General features: G+C 39.0%; 1 long non-coding RNA gene across 1 annotated transcript in view; it reads right to left on the bottom strand.

Moving 5' to 3' along the window:
* LOC121515240 overlaps positions 1 to 18,820 on the bottom strand; it is a 45,821-nt gene that overhangs the window by 15,344 nt on the left and 11,657 nt on the right. Inside the window, exons 3-4 of the long non-coding RNA XR_005992362.1 lie at positions 5,139 to 5,280; positions 3,558 to 3,685 (exon numbers count right to left, since the gene is read on the bottom strand). This is a non-coding gene — a long non-coding RNA (uncharacterized LOC121515240). The remainder of the gene's footprint in view (positions 1 to 3,557; positions 3,686 to 5,138; positions 5,281 to 18,820) is intronic.

The following is an 18,820-nucleotide window of genomic DNA, read 5'->3' as shown; positions in this document are numbered from 1 at the left end:
CATTCCATGAAGCTCTCTACACACTGTTCTTGAGCCAATCTGAAGGCCACATGAAGTTTGGAGGTTTGTAGCGATTGACTCTGTAGAAAGTTGGCGACCTCTGTGCACTATGCACCTCAGAATCTGCTGACCCTACTCTGTCATTTTACATGGCATACCACTTCGTGGCTGAGTTGCTGTCATTCCCACTTTGTTATATTACCACTGACAGCTGACTGTGGAATATTTAGGAGTGAAGAAATTTCATGACTTGTTGCACAGGTGGCATCCTATCACAGTACCACGCTGGAATTCACTAGGCTCCTGAGAGTGACCCATTCTTTCACAAAGTTTGTAGAAACAGTCTGCATGCTTGATTTTATACACCTGTGGCCATAGAAGTGATAGCAACACCTGATTTCAATTATTTGGATGGCTGAGTGAATACTTTTGGCAATATAGTGTATGTCAACTATGTGTCTGGGTTTAGCTACTGGACCAGTTCTAGGTTCTGTTTGAATGGGGAAAACAGAATAAAAATTACACCAGAGACCATATTCTATAAATGCAAAAGTAGGCACTTTACTGAAATCTTGTACAGAATACCAAAGAACTTGTTATAATGCCCCTGCATGTAAAGTAAAATAGAAAGAAAATAAAGTTCAATTTCACTTTTGTTCCCATTTTCTAGGTTCTCTATTTGAGATCAGACCAGTCTGTAAGTAGTTAGTGTTTCTATTTAGGTTCAAGGTTTGTTCCTATTTTGAGTTTAGTTTAGTCTCCTGAGCTAACTCTTTCCTTTTCCTTCTTTAACGAGTAAGAAGATTTACCATTTTGAACAGGAATAAGGGATTTCAAACTGAATTCACCCAAATTTGAACAGGCTCACTGGGATTCTCTGGAAGGCAGAAATGAATCAAGCATAAAATTCAACCACTAAAACTTATTTTTCTCTTCAGGAATGCAAGTCAATAACTATAATTTGACATATTTATCAAGAAATATTTATGTGCTTTACTATTTTTTCAGTTTTTTTGTAATTCAGTACATTTGAAAATTCAGAGATAACAATAATATTATTTTAGCATTAAAAATATCATTTGGGTTAAAGAGCTTCTACATATTGGTGTATTAACCATTACAGAAACATAAGAAATGATTTTGTCAGTTACCAATGCTGTTTTATTTAGGGCAGCTGTGGCATAAACCTTACTTTGGTTAGGGTAAGGGTGGTCTAATAAATTTGTTAAGCACTGTACATCACACAAAAATGAAGTTGAATACAATTATACCAGGTTCATAAAACAGTAATCATGAACAGATCACAGTATAAACATAACACTTCAAATTCAGTTCAGGTTTAGCTCAAAATTTCTGTCTCAATTTCCGTTCAGGTCAAAGTAATCCTCTTGGTTCAGTTCATTTCAAGTTAGCTTCTTAAATTAGTTCAGTAAACAACAGGATCCGATATTCCTACCGCTCTGGCAGCGAATTCACCAACAGTCCAATCGTGGCAGCGGATTCCCACACTAGCATGATGAAGAGTTCTTGCTTCTAGAAAAGTTGTCCGTGGGTTTGGCTCATCATCTTGTCTTCTGCGTCGGGTGCTGCTTCTCCACACATGACGGGAAAACAGTCTATTTTTCTCAGCAAGTTTCAAAGTAAACAAAAACCAAAAACTGTTGTACTTAACTCAAAAATATTTTTCTTGAATCAACAGCCTTGTAGATATAAATTTCATTCTTAAAACAACTCTTTTCAAAGTGTTTGTTAGCTAGTTTTCCTGTAGCATAGCTACTGCTTCTCTCCTCTCTGCGTGTAACCTTGCAAAGCAGATGGATCAACCCGTTTCTTTGTTTCTCACTGGTGAATCCATCTTGCAAAGCTCCCGTCTGAACCATTTGAGCCTGGTTGGAAAGTGACAGGACCAATCAGCAATGAGGGGCAGTACTTTCAGGCGCGGTGGAGTCGTGACGTAAGCAAACAGCAACAAGAGGCCAGTGCAATTATGGTGGAAGAGCTTAGCGTGGATGCTGCTAAAGCGCCAGTTTTATCGGAACTTGATGACATTTCTTTGTTTAAAGAAGAACAAAGAACAGCAGTGAGTTGTTTTTAAAAATGACAAAAGCTGTGTACTGACATGTCTATAGTCAACATGGTTCACGTTATTCCTCGGTAGCTGCGTACGTGCATCTCGGTCGCAGCTGCGTCACGTGTTTTGTTGCTCTGATTGGCCTGTAGAGATGTGAGACAGAACATTCATCCAATCACCCTCCTCTGCCCTTTCCCAAATGCTTAGTTTTGAAGGTTTACCAGATGGATGTGTGAAATCCATCTGGTGTGTCAGGTCATTAAAAACAGCTTTTACGTTTTACTTTAGAAGAATCACATGTGATAATGAAAAACCTGCTTGGAGATTTATATTCTTTTGTAGTTATTGTACATAAAGGAAAGATTATTTTTCACTGTGAAAACCCCTTGGGTATTAAATAGCTTCTCAGTACTTTGAGTAGAGCATTGTGTCTCCTGTACTTTACGGAATTTATCAAATAATCAGCAGGAATGCCCCAGGTGCTTTTATTGTGAAATGCTGGTTTGCCTACATGAGGTTATGCATCTCTTGAGCTTGAGACTAATACGTTTGTAGATTTGAGGCAATCCATGGATCTTTATGGGTTTAATAAATGGATCAAATCTTTTATTGGCTCATTTGGACTATGGTTGATGCAACAGGGGCATTTTTGTTTACATAATTTGATTAGTCTGATGAATTTGTAGATTGTGGCTGCGTTGTTAGTTGGATCTTGAAGATACTTCTGCTGCCAAAATTAATTAGGCTGTGCAAAATTTTATTTTTGTAAGTTACAATATTGTGTTTATTGGGAATGTTAAATTGTTATATGCATATTATTCTGTGCTGGGTCCAAGTAGATGCAAAATTCGCTTTGCTTTTTTTCTTGGCTTTTGTAATAATGTCAACTTTAATTAACATTAAGTTAACCTCTTTGTCAATGGATTAATTGTTGGTAGAGTTTTTTTTTTTCTAATTAACTGTGCCCACTCTGGTTTCTCCCCTGTTTCACCTTTGTTACTACTTTCAGTGCCGGCTCAGGGGCAACTTCATCCCACAATTAAACCACTGTGACATTTAGATCAGCTTTAAAGTCCTGCCTTACACTTGCAATATAGAAGGGGCTTAAATTTCCCCACCAATCATATCAAGTTCAATCTACTGCTGCCCATAGAGAAAACATCTCAAATTTCAAGCTAAGGAGGAACACTGACATTTCACGGATTCATCTGGCTCACATTAGATACTTTGCATCTTATTAAATGGATCATGTACATTTGGTCAAACCCACCAATTCCATGTACCCTTGCCTACTGGATGCATTTCTGGAATGATAGGCACCAGAGCACAATTCTAGGTTATAATGCCTCTGACAGAATACCCATAACAACCAATGATAGCAAGAAGAGCAGTAGTTGGAGACAGGGGTTACAACAATCACAGGCACTAGTTTTGCTTGGTTGGTGGAGCAGGAGCCCAGGGGCAGAGGCTGTAGTCCCTAATTCACCTGTTGCAGGATCGATTCCTGGTCTCGATGCTGTTTGTTGTTTGTCTTCCCCCATTCTTTCCAACCATGTTCCCTGTCTCTCTTTGGCTGTCCTGTCAGAATAAGGGCAAAAGGCCAAAAAAAATAATCTAAAAAAAAAAAAAAAAAAAAAAAAAAGATTACAGGAGAATCACAAGTTAACACAGGAATAGTATGTAAACAACTGATTATTTAATTTACTTTATTCCAAGATTTTTTTTGCTGGTACCACAGCAGAGCCCAATAAGGAGTTAAAAGGATTTTCTTCTTCTTCTGGAAAGGATTAGAGGTTTTCCACCGCAAAAACTAACTTTCTTTTTTTTGCATTGTATTACCTCTGACTGTCTGACCAAATGTTGACTCGTGGCCACAGGGTGGGGCATAATGTTGATATTGTGACATGATCTGCTATTGGGAGTCTGCACATTGCGTTGTATTTTGAAGTTGACCAGTTATTTTTTGTTTTCAACCTCCTGTTTGGTTCGATTTGCTTTGAGTGATTGATGCATTTTGGCAGTGGCCTCCTCTGAAATAGAAGTGAAGCCTAACTTGAGTGGAGCAGATTAGAGTTGAGCTTCTGGCACGCACAAGACTAACCAAAGCACATGCAGTGGAACTGCAAAGATAGGCTGGAAAAGGAGCGATTTGCTTCAGAGTGCTCATGCAGATCTTTGCGCAGGAGAAGTATGTGAAAATTAAGGGTAACAGATGCTCTGAAGAAGACCTTGAGGTAAAACAAACAAGCACCTGTTTATTGTGATGTGAGCTAAATAAACTAGCAAAATGTTAGTATTGTTCCCTCCTTATCGTGTAATTTGAAATTTGCTGCCTTTAATTTAGAAGGATTAGCACATTGCTGTGATTCATCATGGTTGAAGCACAACCTCACCCTCCAACTGAGTCATCATGTACAAGTAAATGCTTCAGATATTGTTTGTAAATATTAAGTTATCTAACATCTTCCATTTTTACTGTTCTGTTTGGCTGAAAAGCAGTGAGCTGTTGGGATAAACAGCATTTTGGGAGGTCTATCACTTTAATTAACACTGAGCCTGAGCCTGACAGCTGTGATGGCAACAGGCAAGCCAATCACAGGTGCTGTGTGGGGCATGGGGAGGAATGTGAGGGAGTGTTTGACAGAGGAGGCCATGTGCAGAAATAAGATGACAGGTGGTTGGCCTGATCCAACACCAGGCTGCCAAAATGAGTTCGCCTTTGGGAGCTCCACAGAAACACGTCAGACTTAATGAAAATGGCAGCAACTAAATGTGTTTCCCTCCCTGACAGTACATCCCAGGGTTCGAACTGTTTAATAAAACTATTACATTACCTGATATAGAATTGAATGAAATGTTTGAATAGAAATTTCAGTTTAACTGTAGACTGAATAAAACTTCTGAACAAGGTGAAAAATAGTGTTAGAAAGTGGAAGTGATGAAGCTTAATGTCGGGTTACAAAAATGCAGTAGACAGAGGCAAGAGTCTCACTGTTTGTTCGTGCATCAAATAAACTGGATTTCCACTAGAAAGTGTTGCCCTGTTGGTATAAAACCGAACACTTACCACTGAGAAGTGTCTGCTTTGCATGAGCGGAGGAGTGCTTCGGTTTCTGCTGCAGCCTGATGTTTCTGTATGCTTTTGAGTTTCACTGGGAGCTGCTCTATTTTCCTCAAACCTTCCAGGAAGTGAAAGCGTACACTCCCTGCTGAAATAAGAGATTGACACACATGTGAGCATGAAACATGTGAAGAACATGTTAGTTTTTAAGAGGAGTTTCTGTCAGTGTCTGCAGAACAACTATTTGTTATTCAGCATGTTATCATAATTCAAACTCCTTCATTTTTTCATGGAAGTACAAGCCAACAAAAACATTTCCAACAAAATGCTCCCTACCTCTCAGTCGTCGAACAACTCAGATCCTTCACTTTCATTAAGTTTGACAACAATGTCAATTCTAACCTTGAAAGTTATAGAGAAATAAAAGCAACCATTATGTCAAGCAAAAAATAAAAATGGCCCTGTAACACATAAATTAACAAGCTTTCCAACTAGACTGTTGGTACAGATGCATTAACATGCAGCATTTTGCTGTAGTTGGTTAAGATGGAGCTAGTTTAACTATGTTATGCACAGTTTGATAGTTTAGTGTTTTGGTTCCCAATCTGCAGTCACACCAAGAGGTGCACAATTCAAATTTGAGATTTTGTACACTTTGGTATTATTGCTCTTCATCAAGATAACTAAAGGAGGTTTGATGAGAAAGCATGGGAGTATGGGAGTTGCTGTCTTCTTTGTTAACAACTGGGGCTGGGATTTTAAAGTAAGCTTCATTGTTATCTGTGGTGTGTTGCTTCAGTTCTTCAAATCCCAGTTCTGAATGAAATAAAAAGGGATGGCAATGCAGTTGGGGTTATTAAATTATTCCTAAAAAGCATTGATAAAGAAAACACCAACATGGAGCCAGAGTACCAGACAGTCCAAACTTCCATTAGCTCGTCCACAGACCAAAACATACTTCTCTGGAACAAAATCCATGGAGAGACCTATCCACGGGTCCATGGGAAACACATTTGATATTTACGATTGTAGGTAATAATGCCTTTGACAGAATACCCACAACAATCAACGATAGCAAGCAGACTGGGTAGCGTCACCAGCAAGACTTTTCGTACTTTCACTGCTCACAAACAAAAACACAACTGTCCCAGAGGATCATAAGATAAAAAAATCTTTTGTAATTTTCCTTGTGGTTTCCCATGTTTTTAAAATCATCTATGATATGAAAATTGTCTAGTGTGTGGTCAGACTTAGCAAGGATGGTTGATTTCCAGCTTGCTAAGCCCATCTCATTCCAAAAGTATGTGATATGAGTATATCTCCTGTCACCAGTTTCTTAAAGTGGCAGGTTAATCCTTTCTGCTCTGGTATCATCACAAAGCGTGCTAACTGGAGCTTACTGGGCTGTTTGCCTTTTGCGTCATGTGTCCCTTGAGAGTTACCATAGCTGTGATGAAGCAGTTGTTGCTACTGTAATCTGGTACACTGTGCTAATACAGCCAGAGCTGTGGCTGTAGAAAATACAATTCTGTGAACTGTTCATTATTTTCTACTTCTTACAAAGTATATTCAGTTAGACGAAACCAATCCACACCAGGAAATCGATATTGGACATCTTTTTAGTGATCTTGTAATCCATTTTAAATAATTTCTGCAGCTAGCAGCTTATGCTAAATGCTGGGCTGTCAACCAATGGCAGGCTGTTGTGTGGCTGCATCATACTATGTCAAAACTGCACGTCTTAACACTTAGATCATGATGGAGACCGTCTGAATAGAAATGGAGAGAAAGATTGTTAGCAAGCCTGTGATGTGGCCCTCTGTGTCTCTGTAGACAGGAACTGCTTTGAATAATGGCACAAAAACAGCCAATACAAAGAAGTGCAACAACTTTCCTTGTAAATATGTCAATATATTAAAGACTTCTTTGTCTACTTATCTTTAAGTTTAACTTGTGTTTGTTTTTTCTTTTGTCTTAATAGTCCCATAACTTTTCAGAAATTCAGGTGAGATCACTGCAGCACACATATTCATAAAGCCCAGGTTGTCATGAAAAAAGAAGATGTTGAGAACTTGACTGTGCACCATAGGGTTGATGTTTTATATGCTTTTTAAGACAATAAATCCAGGTGAGAATAAATGGTTAAAAAAGCTTAGGGCTTGAGGGGCTATAAGCAGAAATATAACATATTTAACCTCCCAGTCTTAACTGCTGTTTCTTTGTAAAATGTGGACAATCAGAAAATACTTGAAAATAAAAAAACATAAGAAGCAAACTTTGAATCTCTTCAATGTGTGTCAAGAGTTTTATTTTTTTACCCTTAGGAAAACTTGTTATAGATTAGGGATTGACTGATTATTAGTGGTTCAGGAGACTGATAACTGATACTTGGAACCAAAATGTATTTACAGCAAAAATAAGGCTCAAGAGTCAGTAATTTCAATGCTGAATTAGATTAACAACACATGCTAGGATGTAAATCTGCCATTGAGACAAACTACACTACTTCATTATTCATTACTTAAGATAATTTACTCAAATGACATCTAGCCAATCAAACATTGTCGTGGCCAAGACATTAGGTGAGACTGTGGAGAGTGAAAACAGAGCCAGGGGAAAAGACCCCTCACAGCGGAGCAAAAGTGTTACACTGCTTGATTAAACAATTTTATGTGTGATCTGTAAAACAACACCCTGATACAGATAGCTGTGCAAATGCTGAATATTGGCCTTGATAATCAAGCAGGCCGATGATCGGCTAGTATCATTTCCTGGGGTCTACCAACTCCATTCAGTGGTTAGATAGCAGGATGATCAATTAAATTAGGGGTTTGGCTCGCTTGGCAAGGCTGGCACCCAATGTACAGACTCTGCAGTCTGTGTACCTCCATTCCTGATAAAGTTTGGCGCATAGTATGCACTGCATACCCTACTGTCTTTCTCTCTCCCAACACTTCCTGTCTTTTTTGAGTTGTCCTATCTAATGGAGGTGAAAGAGCCCACAAAAGTCTTTAAAAAGCATTCAAAATTAAACTGCAATATCAGCAAAATACCTCTGGAGAAAACTGTCGAGAATGTAGTAGTAAATATGAGGTATATAGTTGACATGATATCAAATGTGTTCATCCCTGCCAGCATTATTCCACTGTATCCCTGTCAATGTTCTTAGTGTCGGCTAAGTTTCCACCGTGTTGCTGCTTCATACAGAGCCCTGCATGCCAGGGCCTGTTTCTTAAGCCTGCCATTCTAACGCACACAAAGCGCTGCTCATCCAGGCTTTGTGTCCAAGATTAGGAGAGCAGATACGTCGCAGCCACAGAGAGACACATTCAGAATCAATTCAACTTTTTTTTTTTTTACTCTCACATCTGAAACAACCAGAGAATTCCTGAGAACATGGCAAGGCATCGTCAGACATGAAGAGCTAAAATCATCTGATGCTGATGAAGGTGTTGGACTTTGAAAAGCGAAATTTAAAACAGGAAGTGGAATTAGCAAGTCGCCATGAGGTGAAGCAGTTAAACGGATAATCCAGTGATATTAGCAAACAAAGTAGACTGTCAGAAAATAATTTAACAAGCCTGACAAGTTAAGGGTTTTTTTGCTGAGCTCACAGCACAGCACAAAGCACGCCCAGTTGCTTCTAACCGGTTTTCCACCAAAGAACAGCACGAGCCATCAAGTCCAATCAGCGCTGTGTTGTGTCAAAACCCAACAAAGGTTCAGAGCTCCGGACTGAGAGCTGCAAGAAAAGATTAATGGCCTCTAAAGCTTGCTGAGGTACTAAGAAGTATACTGTAGACATGTGAAGCTGTTAGCATAAACCATCTTTATCCAGGATTCAGTCATCTTTTGGAACTGAATAGTCTCAGTCTTTGCTTTCTCAAAGCTTTTATTTTTTCATTACATAAACTGCAATTGTTCTCACAGTTTTATGGGAGACGTATTATTCTCTGCGTGGTCGTATATCAATCTCTGATGGGTGTTTGCCAGGAAGGCTGGAGAAAAAGAACTTTAAAAAGAGTGAAAAGATGGCGTCAAAGCACTGATTAAGCAAGAACAAATACTGATGCTGTTGGTGCATGCATGGCTGTCAATGTAATAGATGTTTTTTTTAATGTCTACCCCAAATAAACCTTTCTCTCCGATATATTTGCTCTGCTTTCAGTTGCTCATAAAAGCAGGACTCCAGCTGCATGGACGTAGACATTTGTGAGGCCTCATCTCTGGATCCCTTTTCATTCACCCTTCATGCTTTCTGTTTCCGTCTATGTCCTCCCTGTCTGGTTTTGCCTGCATGGTTCCAATTGGATGCCTTCGAAGAAGGGTTTTTTTTCGCTACCCTCCATTGTGTTAAAGTTAAACTGGCTGGCAGTCTCCTCTGTGAAACCAGGGCTTCAGTTCTTTGTCAGCCGGCTGCATTGTGACAGAAAATTCACAGGTGCAAAAAGAAGGACCTGGTAAATGAATAGAAAAACAGTGTGGGAAAGGTATGTGTTTAAGTTCACATGCAAGAGGAAGACTGAGATGGAGAAAGACAGCAGAAGGAGGTAAAATGTTGAGTACTATTATCGTATTATTATTATCGTATCTGTGTTGGTCATAGGTTAAGATTTTGTGAATATGTGAGGCTTTTAGGGAAAAAACTGATGGAAAAAGCTGGAGTTTCAATTCTGAGGCACCTAATTTAGCACAACCCTCCAAAACCACTTGGAAAAGCTGCTGATACAATCAATCAATACTCTTAAAATTCAACAGAAGACAAGCACAGGCAGATTTTTGGTGTTTTGAGCAGCAGAATTTTGGCTCTGGGACCTGACAGAAATTCAGTATCTTATCAATGATGGCAGAATGAGTTCAGATTTCCTCTGCGTGGGCTGCACTGACCAACTGTGAGCTCTTCCCAGTTCTTCTCATACTAATGGAAATGCCAGTGTGTTAAAAAGCCTCTAAGTTGGTTACAAAGACACTACAGCCAAATGTACATGAAATTTCTCCTTGCATTTTGTTTCATCTTTATATCCAATTCGTTTCTTCTCTCTCCTCTGTGTGAGGTGTGCTAGTGCTTTCTAAAAGGGGTAAAGTTGGGACTTAGATGAGAGAAGCTGAGCGTTTGACTGCTGATACCCTGGAATTTGCTGCAAAGATACAGCTGGGATCAGGGGTGCGTATCACCTTACTGTGAAAAAGAGACTGATAGCAGCTGGAAAGCAAATGAGCATGTGTCAGCCATCTGGAAAAGTCGCCCAAGACACTATGCATCCTCTTTGCTGAGACAAAGGAGTCATTTTACTTTGTGAAAAGACTTGTTCCCCCTTTTCCACAGCAGATCAAGCAGAAAAGTACAAATCTGTTATAGTGAGTCAAAACAAAACTGGAATAAATTCAGACTTTAGCACTCCCTAAAGCCTGTTAAATGTCACCTCTAACAATGAGCACAATAACGACATGCCTATTCTGCATTCAATTTACATAATGCTAAGATCTTTTAGCCTATTATCTCTGCTAAAAATGACACAGTATTTCAGTTTTTCTGTGGTCAAAACAAGCTGCAAGTGAGCTGCAACTACAACTATGAAAAACTGAAGGTAAAAACTGGCAAATTACAAGAAGTAGCTGGTAAAGTAAAAGGTAAAAGCTTCAAACTCTGCCATGACAAATAACTTATCTCAGAACAAAACAACATAGAGTAAATTTTGGATGACCTGTGCAGCCTACGTACAAAATTTGTGGCAAACATTTGATGCAATAACGCTGCAATATGGTTGAAAGTTGTTTTCAGTTCATGGTTGAAATGAAATTGGTTTTGAGGAGATATTTTCCACAAGCCCATAGTCTCCTCAAAATGTTTAAGTGTGGTTCAAGTCTAGAATGAAAAGAGAGATTTACAAATTAAAGTCTGGCTGTTTTTCATCACAACCAAACAACCCATAAATGGCTATGTTAAATGTGCATTGCATTACAGTTTATCACATTCATAAAGTTAAAGAGACTGTCAGATTTAGCCCATTCATTTTAAGCTGTAGAGTGCCTTTTAAAAGTATTCACCCCCTAGGATGTTTGGCCCTTTTATTGGTTTTATAAATCAATCATGGTCAATATAATTCGGCTTTTTGACAAAAAAATAGTAATGTCAAGGTAAAAACAGATTTCTACTAATGTAAACTGAATGAAAATATGCAATGTAAAATAAGTGATTGCATTAATATTCACCCCCTTCCGTCAGTATTTAGATGCACCTTTTAGATGCAACATGCTGTATTCCTTTCCTTTCATTTCTTGATGATGGATTTAACTGAACTCTGGAAGATGGTTTTTGTATCCATCTGCTGACCTACACTTTTCAATAACATTTTCTCTGAGTTGCCTGGAATGTTCTTTTGTCTTCATGGTGTAATGGTAGCCAGAAATACTGACTAACCAGTGACTGGACCTTCCAGATACAGATGTCTACTGCAGTCATTTGAGACACATTTACTGCACTGCAGGTGATCCCCATTTCACGAACTGTGAGACTACTAGCACCAATTGGCTAGATCTCTGTTGAGGTCAGCCCCTTTAAAGAGGGGTGAACATTTATGCAATCACTTATTTTACCTTACATGTTTTAATTTTATTGACATTTCTTTGTAGAAATCGGTTTTCACTTTGAACTTAAGGAGGGGTTTTGTGTGTGTGGGTGTGTGTGTGTGTGTGTGTGTGTTTTTGGTCAAAAAAGCCAAATAATATTGACCATGATTGATTTTTAAAATCTATTAAAAGGTAAAACATCCAAGGGGGTGAATGGTTTTTATAGGCACTGTAGATGGAGAGGTTTTGGCCATCCAAAAGCACAAACACTTATAATATTACAGCAAACAGCTATGGGCTAGAAGTGTGCCTAATAACACCAACACTTTAGGTTATAAAAGCTGTCTAGAAAAGCTTTTACATTTCCACAGTACAGGCTGCTTATGGCTTTAAGCCCTTCACTGGAACCAACTGCTAGGCAATGACCACAGCCCCATTTCTTCACGGAGACCTGAACAGAATATTTTAAAGGGCTTCTGCTGCATTTACATTATGTGAGAGTATAAAATCCACTCATGTCAGCTTCTAGGTTGAAATTTCAAGCAAGATCTCTCAAGTATGACTGACATTAAAAATAACTCCCTATTTGAGAATAATTAGTTTTTGTCTCATTTCAGTTGTTCATAAACCATTGAAATGAAATAATACAACTAAGAAACTAATGCTGATAGGCTGGTAGAGTAATAACCACTTAAAAACATGTGAAAGCACTGGAATTGAATATATCAGACAACACATTACTATCTCATGGCTTTCTTGATTCATCATCAACTGACCAGTCATCAGCGGTGAAAATCTAAAGCTGAAAAAATATCCAAACTATTAGTACAAGATACTACAGGAGAGGGGTAAGTTCCTAGCTGGCATCAGTGTTAGCTGAGAATATAATTCCTGATGCAGTGCTTCGATCAGTGTAGGCTTGGAAGTGGTCATTTGTTAGCAATAGTATGAGTAAAATGTTGTTGTAAGCTAAATTACGGGATAATAGTCCTCCAAATGTTTGCATACATTTGTCTTTTTAGTTGTTCATTAATAGAGAAGTTTAACATTATTGTTTAAATGAACATAACTTACACATCCTACAGGCAGTACCTTGATAGTACTATAGTGTATGCTTCATATCTCAATTACAACAGAAAAAAGGCTGAAGTGTAAATATGGACAATAAACTTCTCATTATTCTTGTGTCTTCCTACATTACCACAATGGACATGAAAAGCCACCCATCAGATGAGATCTGTGGCCTGCTGACAGTCATTGTTTCAGTCAGGGACTAATATTGGTCGAATGCTCATTTTCTCTGTGATCTCACTCTTTGACTAAAGCAAAAGACTCAACGTGCTGCATTGGTGTTGGCGTGTAGCTTCAGGGTACAAGCTGAAATTTGAAGCCAACTTTCAACATGACAGTTGATCAAACGACAGCAGAGAGGTTAATATTTTTAGAGGCTGGACCTCCCTTTAGAGCGCTGAACGGAGTAGAAGTAGTTTTAATCTAAATACAACAGTACAAGTACAACAGTTTGTTGTGCATAATGAGACAAAAATAAGGTTGATACAGAACAAGAGGCCTTGTGCCATTTCAGTGTTCCCATGTAAAGGGATGAGATAACCTGTGTTTTCCACTACATTGTTCCTCAGTACATTATAGCTGCAGAAAAATATATCCTTTTCTAAATTTTTTTGAAACAGAATTACCTTTTTTGTTAGTTTTAACAATGGGGATGGACACATTATTCTAAACCATGAGGAAACTAATGTCAGGCTTCATAGCTAATCCATGATGTGTAAAAACATCAGGATACCAGGAAATAAAGCAAAGGGAACTGAAATAACACTGGGGAAAATTAATTATTAAAGAATAAAGGCAAACATTGGCAAAAAAAATGTTATAAGTGGCAACCATGTGTTAAATGTTGCATAAATTGACTGAAAGTGGCAAAAATTGGTATTGAAATGGTGAAAAGTAGTTACAAAGTGGCAAAAAGTAGTGGAAATTAGTGGTGAAATGTGGTTCAGGGTGGCATCAATTGGTTAAAAGGGGCAAAAATGAATAAAAAGGCAAATGAGGGTTAAGAAAGGAAAAAAATGGCAATAATAGGCGGTAAAAATGTAAAAAAAAAAGAGTGGTTAAAAAAAGTGGCAGGAATGGGTTTGAAATAGTGAAAAATGGTGGTACAAATGGGGTGAGAAGTGGCAAAAATAGGTTCAGAGTGGGTTCAAGTTGAAAACAAATGTGGCAATTTAGGTGTAAACAGTGGTGAAAAGGGGTTAAAAAGTGTCATGAATAAATAATAAGAACCCAATAATAGCTTGAACACCTTTCCTGCTCCAAAATGAAGTAGCTGTTTGCCAGGATGCTAGCACCATTGCCACTGATCCAATACACATAATTAAATCACAACTGGGGAGGAGGGCTCATTCACTGGATTATTTAGGGGCCTAGACAATGGAGGTACAGTATATTGTTCTTGTCATTTGTACCAAAACTAAAGTGTATGAAATGCAAAGTGAAAATTCGTGTTTTCACCATTTGACGTACAGGTGGTTAGCAGCTTGCCAACTTGTTTCCTTGGTCAACAGGAAGAAAGTCTACATTAATAAACTGAAAGGGGGCATATCCCCATCTACTAGAGCAGATGTGGCCATGCGCCTGCCTTCTTCTGGGCCTGTATACTGGGACAAGGACAGAAGTCCAGTTAAATAGCAAACCCAGCTATAACTGTAACTTGACTTTGTTGTGCATATAAGTATACTGAATATCAGAGTAAAGACACAGCCTGAAGCTGTGGAAACAGGTTATACATGGACTGGCCTTTGGGCTCATCCAGGTGCGGTATGATATTTGGAGGAAACAGGAAGCCCATGTCTTTTTTTTCCCTTCACAAGAATGTAGCTGTCACCAACTTTGGAATTTGTAGTATCTTCAATTCTTCGCTCCTCCTCATGAACCTTAAAAGCCCCAAATGTTTTCTATGCAACATAGAGAATAGAATTTTTCATGCAAATCCCCCTTTTTGCCTCTGACCCATAGGGCTAAGAATTTATATTCAAAAATTAAAAGGGAGCTTTTTTCCCATATTTCTCCAACTACTGCATAGAAAACAGCCTGTCTGCCTTTGAATGTGAGGCTCGGAAGAACAAAGAGCCAATTTTCAGACTCTCTGTGACTCCTCACACCTTCAGAAGAGTTGAAGTGGCAGCCCCTGCTCCTATCAGGGTGCTGGACATAATAGCCAGGCGCTAAGTGTTCAGGCTGGGTGCTTTCAGCCAACTAATAAGAAGCAGCAGCACAGCCTTGGGCTCTCTCGCTGCCAGAAACCTGTCGACTGTGGCTTCAGGGGAAATTTTATTTCCCTGATCAGGATGCTGGAATCTGTGTACTTGGTCTTTGAACAAACAAGCATTAAAATGGAAATGCTTTTCCTGCTATTGACACAAACACAATTTAAAATGTGGTCATGATGTTTTAATCTGATGTTCTCTTTACCCAAAAGTGCAAAGCCAGTGATAGCTCAGTTTCCTGTCATGGATATGCTCTGTTACTGCTCCTGCATGCCTTTTTGGACTCTTTTCTACTTTGAAGCTAGTTTGGCAGCACATTGTCTCAGTGGTTACACAGGTCAGGAACAATGCACGCTGTGTAGAGCAAAGTTAAACTGCTTTCCACTGGAGGTTTTTCTGTGTTCTCCTTGCTGTTTCCAGTCAGAAGTGGAGGTGATTCACATGCCCTGACAGTTACAGTAGTGTCTGTCGGGACACGTGGAAGCTCTTCATAAAAGGTAACCTCTTCAACCTAATATGTCATTTGTCATATCACTGAATTATCATCAGCTAAAGGTATGTTTGGTGCTTGGTTTTGCTTTGATTGGCACAAATGAGAGGAAATGTAGACAATACATGGGGCAAGTACAGGCATACAGACTGAGCGAGACTTTTCCACCATTCCTTCTCCCTTGTTTCTCCAAGAAGTTTATTCTAACTCCACATGACAAGAAGAGGCTGTAAATCACTTTTTAATACAATTTCAGTTACACAATGGCAGCACTCTACCTTAATATAGCTTTCAGCAGTCACATAAATCACAGCTTTGCCATTGTACTCTCATGAAATTTGGGTAAACCAGTCAAGGATTGTGAAAGAAGCTACAGGCAGCATTTTAACCTTTTTTTAAGTCAAGCAGCTTTACAGATGTATCAAGATGAGGTTAAATATGTGGTGACTCCTACTCTAACTTTAATTAAAGTTACTAGTCAGAGGACGAACCTGCATGTTGAGACAGGGGAGATAAAGTCAGCATGGCCTGAAGGCAGCTATGACTCACTGATGTTATTTTGGCTCTAGCTTTGGGTTTTCTTTCTTGGGGGGGGGGCTCAGGTCTCCTACTGTTTCACAACTTTTCAGAGGAGCTGTGCTACTATGAGGCCATCAGTAAAACATCCTCCATCGTCATTTTATTATTCAGCAAACACCTGACCAAACACCATCACATCTCAGACTTTGGAGCTCCAAACCCCATTCAGCTTACTGTTAATTAACCTCATTGCATATTAAGCACAATCCCCAAGCTAAGGCATCTACATAACGTATCAAACTATTATAGCTTGTTCAGCACTGATGTTTTTTTCCCTCTTTTCAGGTCTGATCCAATTAACCTGCTTCTATTCCAACAGCCGAGACAGAGAAATTACAGTATCATTTTACATATGGCGATCGATAACAGCATCATTTAGCCCAGGGGAAAGGTCCACTGTCTCAGAGGTCTGAGCGTATCTGCAAGTCTCTTTCCTGTAATTAGACATCCACAGACTCTTCAATTAATCTAAACCCACAGCACTGACATTTCCACAGCTCGCTAATGAACAACAGTGCTCTTCATAAAGATGGAGTGGACTACAAGGCTGCAAGGGGATATGAACATGGATGACCTAATGCGGTGTTATGGCACTGTTGTCTCTGGAAACAATACAAGAAGTGTCTCTAAATTTTCAAAATCATCTGTTGGGAAATATAGCTCCTCTTAGTCCAGAGGAGAAGATCGCATACATCCTAATGAGTTTCAGATTAATCTGTTCTTTCAGCCACCACTGAGTCTCACTCTTCGATAGCTTTAAAGAGACCATAAATATTTCATCATGGAAATGATCTTTTTCTACTGCCCTAGAATTGCAAATTCATTTCCCTCCTCCAAAGGAGGATAAAATTACGCCATTGGACAGATTGTTCTAAAATTTAATCGAGCAGCTGACCCCATGATAATGCTTTAAAACTTAATTTAAATTGCAAATGAATTCATTTTAAGTGCACGGATATAGGAGGGAATGACTTCCAATTTTAACATCTAGTGATTATGGCCATTTTGCTTGAAATAATGACAATTTGAGAGGATTTAGAGGTATTTAAATGTAACATAGAGTGGGCTGTAGGGTTTGTATGAGCAGCATTTTTGTCTAGGGAGTCAATGTGTGTGGTCACAGTAATAAAAAGGGAGAGCTGGATGGTTAACAATGAAAACTTGACAGCCAACAAGTCCAGAATGCTAAAAATGTACTGTCCAGAATGCTAAGGAATTCACTTTAAATTTGGTGTTATATCATTACAGCCTTTTTGATTCAAGTTGTAAAATTGTGAGTCTGCAGGATTCAACACCAAACACTTTATTCATCTGACACAATGAGCTTCGCTCTTGTTCTCACTATCGACTGAGCGTGAGAGCTGCAAAGCGATTTAGGTGCTAGAGAGAATTTGCTTGCACCTGCAAAAACTTGAGCTTTTCGGTGCAGCTATTGTGGCAAGATGGGACAAAGGGAAGGGCAGGACGAAGCCCCTGCAGCTGTGCATACAGGACGACACTGCAGAAGACTAGTAAAGTTCAACAACCGAGCAGAGGAAGCCAAGACATGAAAGAGTTGAGAGGAATTCAGACTGCACTGGTATTTTCCAACATGGAGACACTGGCAGCTCGATAAAAAAAGTCCATATTTTGTTTGTGCTTACAAAAAACAGGGAACATGTTTAAAATGTCTCTGTAAATTGAAGTAAAGACTTGTGAAGGCAAAGTGCCAAAATTAGCTTATTTTTTTCCAAGACAGCAGTGTATACTATAAATGAAATTGCCAGAAAGGCGTGCAGAAAAACCTTATCTAGTCTTATATTCCTAAACTGAATATTTAGATCCGTTTTTGCGCAGAAATTCAGAGGCAGGAAATTAAAAAGGCAGCTGTTTTATTGAGATAAGCCTTGGTCTTCTTGCATGCTAATGGAGTCATGGCAGCTAACCAGCATGTGTGTTTTTAAAGCCCTGTCAGGTGCAAAATGGGGATGATCATTCACGGTCTAAAACAGTTATTCATTCACTAATGTTCCTCCCGAAAATGTGGCTTGATGTGTCACAATCAGCGGTGTTTAGCAGCAGAGCTAATTATTTGTCTTGCAGTCTATACACATGCTGTCTCCTTCTATCCATGTCTAGAATTAAACAGTGTGCATAATTCTCACTGGGTTGCTCTCCGGCTTTAGAGACATTGTATAATAAGAAAGAAAAAAAGAAACTCACCTTCCTCTGGATAAAATGAGGAGGGAGCTTTTATAATGAGGTTCTGCACATTCAAGTCCATTCCTCTGTGTGCACGATCAGGCCAATTTGCAAGCTTCCTGCATTCATTTTGTTACAGACCATGGCAGTAATTCCACACAGTGTCTGAACCTCATATATCACCTCTTAATAGAAATTTCTGAATTCATGCTCACACCTTATTACCGAAGACAGTGCTCCTCGATGCACCACAACCTCTTTTTAAATGTCAATCATGTTCATGAAGCATACATCGTAGTCTGTTTGTACTCTAGGCAAATACTGAAAAAACCCAGCGTATGTTAACTGTGCAACAATATTCTCCTTTAAGAGCCTACAGTAGAAGAAACAGCTCAGACAGAAAACAGAAGGTCAATTTTTTCTCTAAAAGCCGCACTTCAGGCGTATTTGATTCACTAAGCGAGGTCTACAACATGTGCTTCAGTTCAAAACGCTGCCTTATCTAAAACAGCACATACTAAAAGACATGCATGTAACTCAAAGGGCGTTTTATTTTCATGCAGGGCTTTCAAAATATTACATTT

Source organism: Cheilinus undulatus, linkage group 9 (assembly GCF_018320785.1).
Source record: "Cheilinus undulatus linkage group 9, ASM1832078v1, whole genome shotgun sequence".
In the NCBI taxonomy this organism is placed as follows: domain Eukaryota; kingdom Metazoa; phylum Chordata; class Actinopteri; order Labriformes; family Labridae; genus Cheilinus; species Cheilinus undulatus.
The sequence above is the reverse complement of the archived record's forward strand: the minus strand, read 5'-3'. Positions and strand labels throughout refer to the sequence as shown.